This window comes from Peromyscus eremicus, chromosome 10, assembly GCF_949786415.1.
Source record: "Peromyscus eremicus chromosome 10, PerEre_H2_v1, whole genome shotgun sequence".
Classification (NCBI taxonomy): domain Eukaryota; kingdom Metazoa; phylum Chordata; class Mammalia; order Rodentia; family Cricetidae; genus Peromyscus; species Peromyscus eremicus.
In genome coordinates this window covers 92103255-92122356 of record NC_081426.1, presented here as the reverse complement: position 1 = coordinate 92122356, position 19102 = coordinate 92103255, and positions in this window count along the sequence as shown.

Genomic DNA, 19102 nt, shown 5'->3' with positions numbered 1-19102 from the left:
TTTATGTAGCCTTATTTGGCCTGGGACCCATTATATAACTGGGACTGGCCTCAGATTTATAGTAATCCTTCTGCCTCTGCCTCTGCCTCTGAGAGACAGGAAACGGGTAAAGAAAACAGTTTATTACAATTTGACTAAACTCGGGAAAGAAAAAATTTTAATTTTCTCTCCCTACTCTGTGGCAGTCTTACAATGTATAGACAAGATGAAACAATGGTCGAGAGAGACATAGACTGGCTGTGAGGCAGACCGCCTATTCTTTCCTGAGGAGGGAGGTTCTTTCACGGCTAATATCCCAGGCTGCCTCCATTTTCGTTGTGGGAGACCCAACACTATTAAAATCCTACAGGAAAATGCCCAGAGTTCCCAGGCCAGGAACCTAGCTACCTGTCTCATACAGATGCCACCAACCACGCCCAGGTGCCCACCAAGCTGTTAGTCTATGATATTTACTAAAAACTACCATTTTATTGCAAAAGCCAAACTGAATTTGGAAGTTGGAAACATGTAAGATGGAGAAGGAAAGTGGCTGAGGGTCACTTTATCATTACGATGAAAGTCGACCAATTAAACGAACTTCCTCAGTTTTTCTAAAAGTTGGATGTGCGTAGATTCTCATGGTTTCTGCTCAGTGTTTTCTTCCTGTGTCTGACGTGACTACCGGAAGTGCTGCCTGTACTTGATACACTGAAGACAATGGCAAGAGAGCCTGGACCTTTCCACACAGGCATTTCCTACTTTGTGGCAGCGTTTGGCCATGAGTTACATGCTGGGTAGAGTTCATTGGAGGACTATGTTAATTCCCTGTTGGATCTTGTTTACAAGCACTTCTTAACATCTGCTGGCTTCCCTTCAAACTCCGGAAACTGTCGGGGTTGGCAGGAGCTGGCTGGCTGCTTGGTTGACAGTTGTCATACTTTCCCGGGGAACCCAAACAGAGCAGAAACTTTACAGATCGACAGCCACTGCTGTGGCCCTCAAACGTGGCTGGACTGTGAGTGACATTGCCACAGCTCCTAAACTCTCATCAGAAGTTGTAGCAACTGTGACTTCAAACTCACCAACTCCATGGAAGCTTAAAGAGCTGTCTATCAGGAGGCCCCAGACATCCCGTAGTGGCTCTGACCACAACAGCTTCAGGTGACTCCCAAACCTGTAACTGCTCCAGGTGTCCCTATCCAACTTGCAGATATTCCCACCTAGGACAATCACAATAGACAGATCTAGTGACCTGTGCAGTCTGGCATGACTAAACGAAAAGTTTGTTGTTAGCAGACAGGACACTGCACACACGTGTGACTGGAAACATAAGCTGGACACACAGGCCGTGTTCACTGTTATTTCATGCACACACTGCAGTACCACCTTTTGGGTGGTTTTATTGCCTACTCGTGATCTTTTGGGGTAAGGTAGGCTTAGCTGGTTGCACCAAGAGCAGATAACATCAGGGCTACTAGCCTGAAACACACCTCGAAGCTATGGTTGCTAAGGGTTCCTCAAAGTGACGAGCAGCAGAAAGTGCAGAATAGGGAGAGCTGTAGAGAGCTGAGAAAAGGAGAAAGCCAAGGCGAGAGAGGAGGGTCGAGGGGCAGGGGAGGGGGTGGAGGTGATGGAGGGAGGTGATGGAGGTTGGGGGGGTTGGCAAATAGCTGCAGGGAGCCTAAACCACAAAGGCAAAGGGGAGAGCCGTGACCAGAGAGCCCAGTGACTCTGAAGGAGCTGCAGTCCCTGCAGCTGGAAGAGTTCCACAGAGCTGCTGAGGAGCCCCACACCATAGAGGGGCTGGGCTGCGGGATTCAGAACACTAACAGGCAACACTAGCAGCTCAAGGCCTCGGGCACTTACGGCTCACTGCTAACAGCAAGGGAGCCACGCTCAGCCTGTCTAATCGAGTGAGAACCTTAGCAGACAGCAGTCCCCAACCTTCTTCTGAGTGTGTAACACTGTCTTTCAGCTCAGACTAGAAATTAGCGACAGCTGTCAGCTTTACAATAGTTACTAGGCATCAACCAAGTGTGGGTCTTTAAAGACAAAACTCTAAGCTGTACAGCCAGGTTTGAAAGAAAACACAATCCGATCAACAACCCAAGGCAAATAGTTGGCCTGAAATAAATTCAATAAAAAGCTTGTTTAGAAGGTGCCAGATATCCAGCTTTGGTAAACCAGTGGCTTGCACCACATTGAGTTCCTCCTAGAAGTAATCCTACTGTCTACACAAAAGGTGCTGTTGCTGTTCCCTTGACCGGCAACTGTGTAAAGAGAAGAAAAGAAAGGGTTATAAATACTGACTGGCAAGACTGTGTGGGCACGGTGCCGAGCAAAACCTTCTGCCCACTCAGAGATCCAATGACTTGGGTGTGAAGAATGCCACCGTCTGGGTTCACACTGAGAAACATTTTTATCTTGATGGAATCAGAGTAGCAGGAGGGCTCCTTTAGAGTAAGTTCTGGAATAACTCTTACTCCTTACTCTTCACAAGGGGGAGAGTAGGAAGAGGTATATATATATATTGCTTTCTTGATTTTTATTTTTAGAGGACATAGTTTCCTAGAAGCAGAAAGAAGTAGGAAGGAGAAAGAGGGAGATGAACAGAATTGTTTGGGTTGGGTTGGTACCCGACACATTGCATTCATGGCACTCATTGAATAGAAGCCTGATGTATTGTGAAGATAACCCAAGATGTCCAATTCCCAATGGTTAATTAACGTAGCAAAGGTTTGCCTCCTACACAAAAGAGCAATGCAAGTGCATCAACCATCAGCCCCCACAGCCACTTCAGGGTGTAGGTACATTCTTTCTTGTTATTCAGGTGTTTACTAGGGCCTGTGAACCGTGTGAAAGAGGATGGAGAAACTTCACCGGTTTCTTAGGAAACAACAGCCCCACAGAAAGGTCCATCCATTGGTAAATAGCCTAATAATGCACTACACTATTACGCAGTCTTAAAAATGAAAGAAATTTAAACCCACTGCAACCAATGAGCCTTGCAGGCTTTACTCTAAGTGAAAGAAATCAGACACAAAAGACAAATCCTGCAAGTATTGAGGGATTTATCAGGAATATCTGAAACATTCAAGTTTATGGAGACAGATGGGGGATAGTTCCCAGCACCCCAGAAAACATGGAGTGGAAGTACTACTTAATGTCAACAAAGTTCAGCCTGGAATGATGACTAAGTTCTGGGGACAAGGTAGTGGTGACCTCGACACAGCAACGTAATCATGCTTACTGCCCCCTGACCTGTACATTTACAAATAGTTAAAAGAGTAAATATTATATTTTGTGTGTGTTTAGCACAAAATTTAAAGACCTAAAAAGAAGGCAGCATTAGTCAGAAAGTCTTGGACTTCAGGGTTCCTGTCTACACAGTGGCTCCCTCCCAGGAGAAATTTCACAATGGAGAGTACAATGTGTTGGTGAAACCTAACCACCAACTGGGAAAGTTACCATGACTAAGGTTAGACAAAAGCACTGAGTGGGGACACTCATAAGCCTGTTCAAATAAAACATCTCACGAGTCAATACTTGCTCTCAATGTTGACAATATCTCCTTACTACTTGGACTATGTTATCTTTAGAGATAACATTTACGGCACATATTATTTAACTATATTTAATCCTATTTTATAACGCATTAGTGATTAAGTCCAAGTCACCAGTAATGTACTAGTGTTGCATTAAGGAAGGAAAGCAAAGCACTTCCCCTTGGGGTCATTTAGCCAAGAACAAGCATGAATTCCCTACTTCGCGCTCCCTGTACCTTCTGTCTTCTGTCTGTTGCATGACTCTGACTCTGGGCCTACCCGAAGGCTGTCTTGTGAATCTGTTTGTCCTTGTATCTGTTGTACAAGCGTCTGTGTGGTTGTGTGTGTCTGTCCCTTACAAAGGGTTTGCTCGGTATTTATTGAACAGCACAGAAAGTATCACATGGGGAAGGAATGGGAGACTTTACAGAAATCTTTGACACTTTTACAAGGGATTAAGTCCCGACTAGCCCAGAAAACAAATGTCATTGTGTATCAACCAATATCTATACATGGTTGATTTCAATAGCAAACATCATTGTTTATCAATCAATAACCATGAATGGTTGCTTTCACCTTCGTGATAGGTTTTAGGAAGTTGCTTTCCACATCTGTATTTGCTGCTTGCAGTAAGTGATAGACACGTAATCTGGGTTCAGGGCAGCGAAGAGTACACAATTTAAGAGTGTGGCTATCCATTAGCTTAGGTTGTAAAAGTTGGTTACATGAGAAATCCAAGGAAAGTAAGATTAGTTTGTTACACTGTTCCCTTAAGGGAAGGTTAAACAGCCTGAGTACACAGTAGGACAGCAGTCTTAAGTCATGAGTGACCTCAAGGTGTATTATTAACTCTGGTTGTGAGGTCTAGCAAAAGTTCCAGCCTCTTAGGATGTGGGGGATATTTTCAGAATAGCATTTCCTAGCTTCTAAAGATTTTCTTTGATATCTGCCTGGAAGCATACACGACCCTGTAGCTCTTGCATTTTTCAAGCAAACGAAACCAGCATCATGTGAACAATCCCAAGGTATGCAGGCAGCTCAAACAATACCTGGACTCTCTTGGACTATGGCTAGAGAGGCCTCTGTGTGCCTGGATGGCTAAAGAAATACTTACCTACATGGCATCTCAGGGCCGTCTTCTCAGAACAGTCTTTCCAATGAGTTTATTCCTTTGCAACCATAATCTGTGAAAGATGGGACCCAGCTGATCCCTAAAATGCCTTCAAGGGATTGCTCTCACTGTGTTAGTGAAAAATAATGACTTCCTTTTAGCGGGGAAAGGCTTTTCTGCCATCACACCTCCCTTGGTCCCAATTTTGCATGATTTTCTTTTCTGGCCAAACTGCAAGTTTTTAAAACCTTTCTACTCTCATTTTGTTCCCAGCTCCTACTATCAACCTGGCAAAACGCAGCTAGCAATAACAAGGGCACAGTGCGGAAGCTGGGCTGCCTCGGAACTTCCTCAGACAGATTAGTTTGTTATCTTTAAACCCAACCTTTCCCCAAAGTCTTGGCCGTGGACAGACTCTAGACAAGTTCTTTGCAATGATGTAAGATGCAGGGTCTCAAGTCCATTCTCAGCAGGCCCTTGATCCATCTGAAACCGCAGGAACTCAATATTGTCTCCCCACACTCCTATTGGCATCTGGTCTTTGGAATTCCCAGTGGAATTGCATCCCACAACTGCCTCTGCCCTGCATCTGCGAACTCTTCTAAATCTTCCTACAAACAAACTCCGAAAGCTTCTGAACCACATCATCAGATAATCAAAAAAACCTCCTCGTTTCTGGGTACTAGTTTTCTGTGTTAGACTTTTCATCTCTGTGTCAAAATACTTGCCACAAACACTTAGGAGGGGAATGATGTATCTAGATTCGCAGTTTTAGAGGGTTGCATCCACAATGGCGGGGAGAGCAGTTCACATCATAGTAGCCTGAAAACAGAGAAAGACAATAGATGCCTAGTTGGATGGCTCTCTTCTTTTATCCCAACCAAGGCCCCAGACCATGAGTGGTAGCACGCATATTCAGAACAGGTCTTTTCCTTAGCTACCCCTCTCTGAAAGTACCCCACATATACTTTTAGAGGTTTGCTTCGTGAATCTTCCAGGTGCCTCTCAATCCAATCAAGTTACTCCTGGCAAAAACAGCCTAGAAACTGGTGTTTTCTATAACACGAATTAATTGAGAGCCAGGGAAACCCAATTCCCTTACTCAAGTAGAAAGGGAACGTTCTCAATTTTCTCTGGAGCTTTTGTCAAGACGTGCCTGGAAGGTAGTTTTCAGCAAGATGAGAGAGTAAACTAAGGCTGTATTGATCTCAAAACCTGTGGGAGCCCACAGAGATCTGAGCTTGCTTTACCAGCAGGGCTGCATGAGAGGATGACTGGACCACGGGCCTGGGTACCAGGTGTTTGGAAGGGTCTACACTTGGCTGTATCTAGCAAGGGGGAGGTCTTTGCCTCGCCCCTTGGCATTGTTATAAAAAGGCCTTTTGAATAAAGTTCTGGGCTAGTGGATAAGGATCCAGGCCCTCCTGAGGCTATCCTGTGTTTCTATCTGTTTTTCTCCTCTCTATCCTTCTATCTAAATCTCTTATCCCTCACTCCTCAAGAGTACCCAGGTAAAGGTGAGGGCTGGTCCCCCACAAAAGCCCAAAGAGAAGCAGATATGGCAGAGGGTTGTGGCTATGGAGGCCTAAAGAATGACAATTCCAAACTGGAGCAGAAGGGACAGGGCTTCCAGGGCATCCGTCTGTACGTAGGACAAGAACTCACCCAGTGGTAAGCTGGAACCTTCATGTGCAGATAAGGACCATCAGAGAAATGAAGTAATCAGCAAAAACCATAATTATGATTCAAACTGAATTATGGAAGGAAGAGATGTGGACTATAATGTCATTAAAATTGTCATTTGTCTTATGAGAAGTGCTGGCATCCTGAGAATGCCCCCACCTTCAGACCCCAAATCACAGGGAGCATAGTTGACCAACAGGACCAGTCACTGTGTCCTACCCACCTTCCCGTGGGATCCACGATTCCTGTGGCTGCTCAGCCAATGACTAAGAGTGAAAAAATGCTGAAGCATGCAGCTCCCTTCCTCAGGAGGCAGGGGAGTTTCACCCACTTCCCACTGATCTTCTGAACTTTCCTAAGAACTACATGGTTTTCACAGGTAATTTTTCCTGACCTCCTTTCTCCAGCCCTTGGTAAGGCCTGCAGGGCTGCCTGAAACCCTCACAAACTTTCTCGGTTGTCGTCACGTCTTCTTATAGGCATTTCCCTTAATATTTCTCACTTTTATATCTGTCTTTAGAGTATCTCAGTGTGCTGGCCAGTCTTATGTCAACTTGACACAAGCTAGAGTTATCTGAAAGGAGGGAAACTCAATTGAGAAAATGCCTTCATGAGATCCAGCTGTAAGGCATTTTCTAATTAGTGATCAATGGGGGCGGGCCCAGCCCACTATGGGTGGTACGATCCCTGGGCTGGTGGTCCTGGATTCTCTAAGAAAGCAGGCTGAGCAAGCCGTGGGGAGCAAGCCAGTAAGCAGCACCCCTCCATGACCGCTGCATCAGCTCCTGCCTCCAGGTTCCTGCCCTGTGTGAGTTCCTGTCCTGACTTCCTTTGATGAACAGTGCTATGGAACTGTAAGCTAAATAAACCCTTTCCTCCCCAATTTGCTTTTCATCCACGGTATTCATCCCAACAATAGAAATATTGGTGAAATTATTAAGGCCACTCCACGTAGTTAAAAGGAGATTTATTTAATGGCGTAACTTACAAGTTAAGGGATAGGTAGGTTGCGGGGTCTGGGGAAGGTGTATCGCAGTCCAGCGGTGTTCTCTGGAGCTCTGCTTGGCCCACCTTCACCGTCCAAGGTCCCAGAACCGAGTTCGAGTGCAGCCCATCCAGATCTCAGGTCTCCAGGCGCCTCCCTTGGCCCCGCCTTGTAGGCGTGACAGTTGCTGAAGTCTCAATGGGGGTTGGAACTTCCAGATCCAAGCTGGAATGGCTACCCACTACATCGAAATCCTAACAAAGACACTGAACTGATACAGAAATCAATGATATCTGAAACTGATGAGTCAAAGAGTTGTGCTCTCTCCCAGCTTTCCTCCTCTCTTCTCCCACCTCTCCCAAGTACCAGACGACAAGAAGAGAGCTGAACGAGGCAGAGGGGCCCCACTCCTCCAGTACTCCTTAGCACCACCTCACTTCTAAGACACTGAGTGTAGATAACTTGCCGAAGTAAATTGTTTAAATGGAGAATCACCACCTTAGACAGTGGCTGCTTTGAATAATCCAAGGAAAACAGCTGTTGTCTACATACAGTCATCTATGCCTCCAGCAGACCTTCAGTGACTACAAAGCCTTTTCTCTGTAGATGTAACCAACTGTCTTATTAAATAAGACAGAACCAATGCAAAGAAGAAAGCCAAGAGATCAGAGCTAAAAGCCTTACCCATCTGCTGCAGCTAGCCTACTTCCTGTGTGTTTGTCTTTATATAGACATTCTGTTCTGCCTTCTCATTGGTTGTAAACCCAACCACATGACTGCTTCGTCACTGCCTGTTTGTACAGACCTCCAGATCTTCTATGGTTAGTATTGAGAGTAAAGGCGTGTGTCTCCAATGCTGGCTGTATCCTTGACCACACAGAGATCTACCTAGCTCTGCCTACCAAGTTCTGGGATTAAATGCGTGCGCCACGAACGCCCAGCTCTGCTATGGCTTGCTATTAGCTCTGACCCCCAGGCAACTTTATTTATTAACATACAAATAAAATCACATTTCAGTACAAATAAAATATCACCATATTTCTCTTTGCAGCAACAAGCTGACTCATAGACCTCCTTGCAGACAGTGCCCCCCAGAGGGGGCAAAAGAATCTGTTGCCTAAACATTGTCAACACCGTGTTTGGCTATGTCTGTGTCTGTATGTATAGATGAGTAGTTGTAGTAATGTTATTTGTTCCCCTCTCTTCTCATCACAAGTACACAAAGCCTTGCTTTGGAGATTGTTGCAAATGTTTTCAGATGATCTAAATCCTATGAAGGGTCACTGGAATTGTTTAAGAGAACCTAGGGTATTTGCAGCAAATGTTTTGTGTGCTGCAACAGTTTTCTGAGGTGTGTTTGATCATCTAACGGAGATTATTCCATTCTGTCTGCGTGTGACGGTGGAGGAGTATTTTCCCATGGTGTGTATAAACCGTTATAAAGATGACATCCAATCCTAAGTCCTTTAAATTGAGAAATTCTTGGTATATTGACAGACGAAAATGTACACATACCACAGTTCTCTCAGAACTCCTCAAAAGCAACAGCTCCTTAGAAGTTATGTCCTGGGATAAAAATTGAACAGACTAGAGAAAGTAGATGTTTGCACAGGATGCAACTTAGCTGCATAAACAGTTACCCAGTACCAAAAGGTCAGTCCTAAAATCAGTTATGTATAAGCAACACTGAATGGACTCAGCAGGTTGTGTGTGTGTGCAAGCATGTGTGGTGTGTAATAATAACAATTAAAGAAAAAGAGGCCATGGATTTGAGGGAAATCAGATATGGGAGGGGTTGGAGGGAGGGAAATTATATACTTATATTTTAATTGCCCCTTTTTCCTGTGAGCTCCTGGGGTTCAAACTCAGGGCACCAAGCTTGAGCTGTATGCAGCTTTATCTAATGAGCATTATGTTCTGTCTCATTTGGAGATTTGGTTGGTTGGTTCAGCTTCTTTGCTCTTTTGTCTTTGGATTTTTTGGTTTGGTTTTGTTTGAAAACAAGGTCTTTCTACGTAGACCAGGCAAGCCTCAACCTTGCAGTCCTCCTGTCTTCTCGGTGCTGGGATTAGAGGTTCCCAACCTTTACGTACTTACGTGGATCCCAGTGGTTCTAACCAGCTAACCTGGCTTCATGGAGGGGAAGGGGATATGATTGCCCATTGAGTTTTATCTTAGCCACCTCATATGGAACCAGAAGAGGCAAGTATGTTTTAAAAATTTAGATCTATACTTATTTTGGAAGAACTTATTTGGTAATGATCTTTTCACATGAACTTTACCTCCTTATTGAGAGTGTATCATAACATTTAAATTTTTTTTTTTTTTATTTTTCGAGACAGGGTTTCTCTGTGTAGCTTTGCGCCTCTTCTGGATCTCGCTCTGTAGCCCAGGCCAGCCTCGAACTCACAGAAATCTGCCTGGCTCTGCCTCCCGAGTGCTGGGATTAAAGGCGTGCACCACCACCGCCCGGCAACATTTAAATTTTTTATTTATCTCATGTGCATATGTGTTTGGTCTGCATATATGTCTGTGCACCATGTGCATGTCTGGTTCCCACAGAGGCCAGAAGAGGCCACCAGATCCCCTGGGACTAGAGTTACAGACAGTAAGCTGCCATCTAAGTGCTGAGAATTGAATCTGGGTTCACTGGAGGAACAGACAGTGCTCTTACCACTGGGCCATCTCTCCAGCCATATCAAAACACTTTCTTAAAGAGCTTACTTTTTATCTTTAATTATGTGTATATGTGTGTGGGCAGGGGGTGGTATGTGTTCCTGAGTGCAGGTACATTTAGAGCCGAGAAGAGGGTGTTGGGTCTCCCAGAGCTGGAGTTACAGGCAATTGTGAACCATGTGACCTGAGTGCTGGAAACCAGCACTTGAGTCCTCTGCCAGAACAACACATGCCCTTTCCCACTAAGCTATCTTGCTGGCCCCTTTGCTAACAAAAAAAAAAAAAAAAAAAAAAAAAAAAAAAAAAAAAAAAAAAAAAGATAGGAACCTGCTTTTTAGTGGGTGGTTTGGTTGTACCGTGAAGCATTTATTTACTCATTCCTCTCCTTTTTCCTCAGCACACTGCCAGGGCCTGTGCTTAGGATTATTTTTTTAATACTAAGAAATAGCTATTTTAAAGTACTGGATCATGTCTTTACTTTTGTAGGTCTTGCCCACATGATTTTCTTCAAGGCCATGGTCTTGCTGCCCTAGGAATAGAAAGCAGTGAGATTTATACTGGGTGCTGGGGTATAGCTCAGTGGTAGAATGGGTGGCTAGCATTTGGGAAGCCCGCATGTTCCATCTCTAGCACAGTAAGGAAAGAGAGAGAGAAAAAGACAGAGAGACAGAGAGAGATGGAGACACACACACTGAGAGAGAGAGAGAGAGAGAGAGAGAGAGAGAGAGAGAGAGAGAGAGAGAGAGAGGCACAGAGAGGCACAGAGAGAAACACAGAGAGAGAGAGAGGGAATATGAATTTGGGAAGGAAGCATTAGGTTAGAATAGGCTGGGATATTACTGATCAGATGAGAGACCAAAGGGGCCATCTTTGTCCTCGGCAGAGTTGAGAAGTCTCGAAGTTAATTCAGGGAGCGGGAGAAAACCTTGCTGGCTGCACTGGGAGGATGTTTCTCGGCTCCTCCCCTGCAGTCTCACAGTCTCCACCTCAGACACAGCTCATGTTGCTCACACTCCCTGTGACCAATGCTCACCTTCATCCTGAGTGCCAGGGTGTTTGTCTGTGCCTTAAGACAACAGTCACAGCCCACCACAGGCCAGCAATAAACACAAAGCAGGTGTTGCCCTCATCTCCATGGCTACCATCTGTCTCCATACATCAGTCTCTAAATATACAGCGTTATTGAGGGTTCCAGCTAATGCCGGGGTTCAAGTGCTTAGCGAGTGGAAAAATTAAACAAAAACAAAAGAGCAGTCACAAGCTGCAAATTGAGGGAGCAGCAAACCCCCTGCTGGTTTAAAAGTCCTGGGCCCGCTCTGCCAAGACACTAATTAATATAATAAAAAGCACAGAGATCTTACTGAAAATTGACGGAGCAGGCTGCCCACGGCTTGCTGCCCACTCTCTGGAGCCTGCATCTGCTGAGACTGTGACCAATTGTCTCCCTGGGAGGCTAAAGGAAGGGACAAAAGTGCTTTGGCAGAGAGACCAACAGTTAACTATGCTCCTTTGATGACAGAAATGTCGTTCTGTTTCTAATGCCGAGCACATACAGCATCCAGTACTTCAGTCTCACTATAAAGCGTGACAGAGCTGGAGCAGATGAGGGTGCGTGCCACTGCTTACACCATCAGAGGGAACAGAGAACACCAGGGCCGTCCATGTCTTAGCATTAGCCTTCTTCAGATCCCCAACTTTCTCTGCCTTCTGTGCCTGTGACAGGGCTTGTCACACACGAGGTACTTGATAAATGTGTTTAATCATGCTGGTCAAAAGCAACTGCCCGTGGGCTGAGATGTTGTTCAGAGGTGCGTGACTTGCCTTGGGAGAATGAGACACTAGATTGGCGCTCCGGCACTCCAGAGCAAAATAAAACACCCCGGACTCACTGGTCTGTTACCGGTGTTGTTCATGGTAGAGAGTCTGTGTTAGTTATTTGAGTTGGTTTTAAGTTAGATTTTTTTGGGGGGAGGGGGGAGGTGGGTTTCACGTATTGAAGTCTCTCCTTTGACTCTCTGTGTAGTCAAGGATGACCCGACCTTCTGTTCCTCCTGCCTCTGCCTGCTGAGTGCTGGGATTACAAGTGTACACCAACCATGACCAGTTCATATAGTGCTGAAGACTGAGCCCAGGGCTTTGGGCAAGTACTCCATGAACTGAACTCCATCCAACAGTCCTTCAGCGTTACATCTTGATGTCTAAACCCAGAGGTCAGACATCTTTTGCTGGTTTAGGTTTAATAAGCAACATTTTAAAAAAGATTTTACTCATGGGGAAGAGGAGGGAGCAAGAAATTGCAGGTACCAGCAGAGGCCAGAAGAGGGCATCAGATCCCCTTGAACTGGAGTTACAAGCAGTAGTTAGTTGCCCGATGTGGGTGCTGGGAGCAGAACTCAGGTCTTCTGCAAGAGCAACAATCACTCTTGACCACTAATCCATCTCTCAAGCCCCTGTAAACAACATTTTTTTTTTAAAAAAACGTTTCCTATGTGCTTTATAGTTTGGTCTATCAGAAAAAGTTCAGAGATATGAGAAGTTAAAAATACAAGAGAGAGAGAGAGAGAGAGAGAGAGAGAGAGAGAGAGAGAGAGAGAGAGAGAGAAGAAAACTGAATGATGACTGGGAACAGGAAGCCTTAGTTTTTGTTGTAACTCACAGATGCATAACTTTTTGCTTTACATGTAAAGCTTTTTGAATTTCTTCTTTAATTTTTTAATGGACACATTCTATCTGTGCTTCTTCTGAGGCTACGATGTTCTAATGTGATGCCTGCACCCATGTACAATTATCAAATTGGGGTAGGTAGCATTTCCAGCCCGTCAATTACCATTTCTTCATGTTGAGAGTCTTCAAACTCTTCTCTAGTTATTTGAAATGTGTAACTGATTGTTCTTAGACTCTTGTCAGCCTACTGTGCACTCAAATATTAAAACTATCTTGATTTTTTCTCCATGCCACCTTTATTTTCTAATGGCCTACTCTACTCTCTACTTCTGTATAATTATTTTTTGGCTCTACAATGAGCAAGAACATGGTATTCACCTTCCTGGGCCTGGCTTATACTACTTGATGTGACATCCTTCAATTCTATTCATATTTCTGCAGATGACAGATTTTTCTTCCTTATTTATAGTTCAGTAATATTCCATTGTACATTTATAAGACACATTTTATCATGTTTCTAGATAAATAATGGAAGACACAATATATTAAGCATGCTGTGTGGTTGACACTATAGGAAACAATGTTTCCCTTACAACTTCGAATATTAGCTTTTATAATTCCTAGTTTTCTAGAAAAGAAAACTCAGAGAGTCTGTCCAAGAAGATGCTGGGATATTAGAAGTCTAACTTCTACGCTCTTTAAGGTATTAGAAACAGGGCCAGGTGTGATGGACATCTTCGTTCCCAGCACCTGGGAGATGGAGGAAGGTCGGTTTCTCTGAGTATGAGGCCAGGCTGGTCTACATAGTGAGTTTCAGGATAGCCGGCACTACATAGTGAAATTCTGTCTCGATGATGATGATGATGATAATGATGAAAACAGTATCTATAACTTTGAAAATCCCTAATGTATGTTTTTGCCCCTTCTCAGAGCAATACAAATTGTTATGATTTGCATATGATTTGTTCCTCTGAACTCATGCATGAATTTGATCTCTAAAGTCATATGGCATTTATATGAAGAGGGTAGAAATTTCATCCAGGTATGGTGCTTAGAGACTGGGCCTCTGGGAAGTGACTGGTAGTGAGGGTGGAGGCCTGTGGTTAGGACTAGCAGGCTTTATTGGATCTCCAGCTCCCAAACCATGACATGGAGACATTATTAATTATGAATGCTCAGCCTTAGCTTAGGCTTATTTCTAGCTAGCTTTTTTAACTTAAATGAACCCATTTCTATTCATCTATGTGCTATCTATGTTCTGTCCATGTGCTTTCCTGCTTCTTCTGTGTCTGGCTGGCTGGCCACTGGTGGGCTGGCAGGCTCCCCTTTTCTCTCTACCCACCAGCCCCACTTATTCCTCTTCTGCCTAGCTATTGGCTGTTCAGCTTTTTATTAGACCAATCAGGCACCTTAGGCAGACAAGATAAAACAGCAGCACATCTTTAAATAGTTAAACAAATGCAGCAGAAACAAAAGCAGCATGTCTTTTACATAGTTAAACAATTATTCTATTCCACAACAGTTGGGTCCAGGTGGCTTCATAAGGAGAGAAAAAAAGCCACATGTAGGCATGTACCTTTTCCACTGCTCACTGTGTGCTGCCCTGCCCTGGCCTGGCCTGGCCTGGCCTGCCCGGCCCTGCCCTGCCCTGCCCTGTCCTGCCCGGCCCGGCCCTGCCCTGCCTGAAATTCTGGAATATTTTGAGCATCTTGAAAGATGACAAGTAATGTAAGAATGTGAAGTCAGGGTTCTTTGGGGAAACTTACACTATTTGTTCATGAGACCTGTAAAGAAAAATAACTTTAGAATACTTCAGAAATTTTCATTTGAACTTGGGCTAGAGGAATCTAAAATTAAAGGAAGAAAATCTAAGTCAGTGATCTTCATACAGGATAAACAAATTTAGAGTTTAATGGATTTTTCCTTTACATTGTGAAAATACAGATTCCATATTACCATAACTGGGTATGTTTGGCCTCTCACAAAGTTTTTGTGTTTTTTTTTTCACATAGTCTGTCTTTGTAGCTCAAACTCCTTTGCCCCCCCATGTTCTTGGTCCCCTTCCTCAACCTCCTGTGAGCCAGGGCTGCAGCAGGCACACAACCACACTAGGCTCTAGCTAGGGTCTTTGTGGGTGCCACTGAGATTGAGCACATCTTTGCTTTTCTGCAAAATGAAACAGGGTTCTCATAGCCCATGACACTGCACCCTCTGTCCTGGGGTCAGAACGCATTCTCAAAACCAGGTACAGATTCCATACTGGTTGCACATCATTTTAAATGGAACACAAAGCCTAAGAAAACCCTCTAGCAATGAAGAGTAAGCATACAGCAGAAAGGGAAGGCCCTTCCTTTGATTCTGTTCATTCAACACCCAGCAAATACCTACCCAATGCCTACTGTATGCCATACAATGTCCTGCCTAGATTCTGGAAAATACAGAGACCAAAATAAAGATCTTCTTCTTATAGAATTTACATTCTACAAAGAGAAAGACAACAATAACCAAAGATTATGCATTGTGTTTGAAGGTGCTTAAGAATATACGGTGAGCTGGGAGGTGGTGATGCACGCCTTTAATCCCAGCACTCAGGAGGCAGAGGCAGGCGGATTTCTGTGAGTTCGAGGCCAGCCTGGTCTACAGAGCGAGATCCAGGACAGGCTCCAAAAGCTACACAGAGAAACCCTGTCTCGAAAAACAAAAACAAGAATATAAGGTGAGAGGCAAGCAGCACAAGTGGGGAGATTGGGTTTTTTATTTTTATTAGCCTGTATTAATTATGCATAATAATAGGCTTCATTGTGATATTTACTAGCATATATAATGTATTTTGATCATATATCCCTCTCATTATCCTCCTCTGACCCCCTTCCTCTCTCACTGGTCTGCTTCCTCTTCCCAGCTGAATACCCTTTCTGCTCTCGTGCCATGTGTGTGTGTGTGTGTGTGTGTGTGTGTGTGTGTGTGTGTGTACACATATGTGTGCATGCATCACGCATGTAAGAGAGAGACCCACCACATTTATTCGGGTTGCTTATGAGAGCAAAAGTGAGGTGTTATTTACAGGAGCATGGACAACTTACCACCACACCCAGCTACACTTGTTTATTTAACACAAAAACTTTTTGTAGCAGATTTATAGTTCAGGGCTACTTTGTCACATATTTATTTTCATTAGTTACCAGTGTAAAATGCTATAAAATATATTTCATTTCTGTCTTACTTTGCTTTCTATAGCTGTGATAAAACACCATGACCAAGGCAACTTACAGAAAGAATGGTTTATTGGGGCATATGGTTCCAGAGAGATAAAAGCCCATCTCTGTCATGGAAAGGAAGTATAGTATGAGGTGGGCATGGCAGCAGGAGGGCGAGCTGAGAGCTCACATCCTAAACTACAAGTAGAAAGCAGAGAGAGCGAGCCTGAAACGCAGGAGTCTTTCAAGCTCTCAAAGCCCTTCTCCACTGACACAGTTCCTCCAACAAGGCCACACCTCATAACCCTCCTCAAACAGTCCCAACTGGGAGCAAGTGTTCAAACATCTCAGCCTACGGGGGCCGTTCTTACTCAAACCACCACTACTTCATGTATAAAGCAGGCTGTTTATGTATTTTCCAATTTTTTAAACATTTATTTATTGCCTTTACTTGTGTTTTGTGTTTGTGAGTATGGTGTGTACACAGGTATATACAGTGAACTCCCAAATGTTTACTTCTATAATTTTTGTCTGTGGAATGTTATGGATGTTAGCGTTAGCAGAAATGTTATGACCAAGTTAGATGAGTCATCAAAACCTACCATTAGCGTGGTTTGACTCCTCATTATGCCTAGAGACTGAATTGTCTTTGCCCTATCAACCCATAGGCAGTTTGTTTTACCTTCAGGTGTTCAGCTAATTCTCATGGACTTCACCACTTCATTAAAAACCTTGCTAGGTTTTCAACAAACTTGGCTGTGACTTAGAAAAGGAAACAAATGAATGTCTTGAAAATACAAAATACAATTGAGGGCTTGGATCTAGTGTTCAGAGCTAAGGACAGGAATCACATCACAACCAAAACTGACCAAAGAAGCTCTAGAACTGTAGTATTTGGGACTATCCATGAGATTTATACATGATGAAAAGAAGACTCAACCCGGTTAAAAGCTAACGAGATGAGACACCATATTTGCTTATTCTCTATTTCCTTTTGCTTCTCTGTGGCTCTCTTTCACCTTTGACCATAGATTAAAAGGGTTCAACATCCTACGCACCTCTGCTGTAATCTGCTTCTGTATTAATGGTTTACCTCAAGGACAGGAAATTCACTGTCTGAAGTCATGGCTGTAGGACGTCAGCTTTAGGGAAGTGCTGGGGTGGTGGAGGTGGCGTCAACTCTGCCTGTTCCTGTTCCCACTCCACCAGAATCTATTTTCACACTTCGAAGAATGAGAATGAGGCTGGAAAATAAAGAGGTCATAACAGTTTGCTTCCCATGGCACACCAAACACAAACCCCTTACGACGGTCTGAACCACCGGGAGGACCCGACCCCTGCATATACAGCTGATGGTCTCTGCAGCTTCTCTTCTAGCAAAAATTGCCATCTACTTCTCAACCCATTCTGTTTCTTCACACCACCAGGTTTTCATGCCTATTTCCCTCATCCTAGTGTGTCCTCTGTGTGACAGCCACTCATTAGCACACAATAGGGTGTTTATAAGTGTTTTCAATTGTACAAAGGAAGAAGGTGAGGGAAGTCCCAAGTCAAAAATTCAAGCCAGGCGGCAGTGGCGCACATCTTTAGTCCCAGCACTTGGGAGGCAGAGCCAGGCAGATCTCCGTGAGTTCGAGGCCAGTCTGGGCTACAGAGCAAGATCCAGGACAGGCACCAAAACTACACAGAGAAACCCTGTCTTGAAAAACCAAAAAAAAAAAAAAAAAAAAATTCAATCCATTTATGTGTGTGTGTGTGTGTGTGTGTGTGTGTGTGTGTGTGTGTGTACAACAATTAATTAAAAAAGAAGCCATGAAAAAGAAAATCCAGGGGGTGGTATATGTGAGGGTCTGGAAGGAAGGGAAGAGGTAAACTATGTAATTGTATTATAATCTCAAAAATAAAAGAAATAATTTAAAATTTCAATCAGCACATAACAGATTAACAATAAAGTCTAAAGTCAAAGATTCTTCTCCATTCTACACATGGATTTGCTCCTATTCCTGCTTCCATTCCCAGGTGCAATTACCCACGTTTTGTTTGCTTTTCCTCTTTTCAAGAACAGCAGGGGTGCGCAGAGACTAGAGTAGTACACCTGAAATTAAAAAAGATGGTAATTTTAATAGTAAATATTCAGTCCATACACAAGTAGCTCTGACTGCCTCATAATGTCAGCACCTGTTTTCCCCGTTTCAGAAGCCAGTCAGGGTGCACACATCACATTCATGTAAAGGCCTTTTAAGTTTCTTTTCTCCACCCCCCCCACCACCCACCCAAGACAGGGTTTCTCTGTGTAGCTTTAGAGCCTGTCCTGGAACTCACTCTATAGACCAGGCTGGCCTCGAACTCACAGAGCTCCTCCGGCTTCTGCCTCCCTCTGCTGGGACTAAAGGCCTGGGCCACCACCACCTGGCTTAAGTTTCTTTAAAGGTAATCTTCTCTCCACCTCGTATTTCTTTGCCATTCATAGTTGAAGAGAGTACAAGGACACACAGCTAGGTGTTAGATACTGGTGTGTGTGCGTGCTTTGTGGGCCGTTGTAGGAGCCCTGACTTTTAAGGGTTGAAGGTAAACCATTATGATCTTGATTTTTTTTTCCCTAGCCTCACTGTGATTCCACTGGGTGGCAAGACTGGAAACTGGCAGCCACTGTTGCACCCAGCACATTCACCACTGGCCTTGACCTTGCGTTGCTCAGACAAGACTTCAAGACAACATTTTCTAGGCTCAAGACGATCCATCACAGCAGTGGAAGTTCACCCTCGCTGCCAAGCCTTCCTTTCAGGGAGAAGAGCAAGCTTCTGGCAGACTGGTTCCAGTGTGGCCAAAGCTCCTGCTCTGAAGTGCCCCCCTCTGAGCGGAGACAAAGTAGACCCTGGCCTGGCTGGCAGGCAATGTGAACTGAATCCCACTGTGAACAGCACAAGCTTCACTGGGCCTGCTTGGGTTGGCAGCGTGAAAGGGAACTCGTGGAGCCAAGTTCCCCATCCTGTTTTTTCCAGCTTCCACTTCAAAATAAAGTGAAAATCTCTGATTCTATTGAGCACTGAAAATAGGACTCAAAGACTTAATAAGACACACTTCTCCAAGGAAAATAATATGGAAGATTTGCAGTTTCATAAGTGTAAGCGCCAGGAAGGGACCTTTCCTAAACAGAGGTAGTTAGTAATAAATTGTTTTGCTCTGTTTTAAAAGAGGGGCATTTTAGGTACAATAACTTACGTTCTCCTGAACCCTTCCAGAAAGGTTATTTTCTATTTAC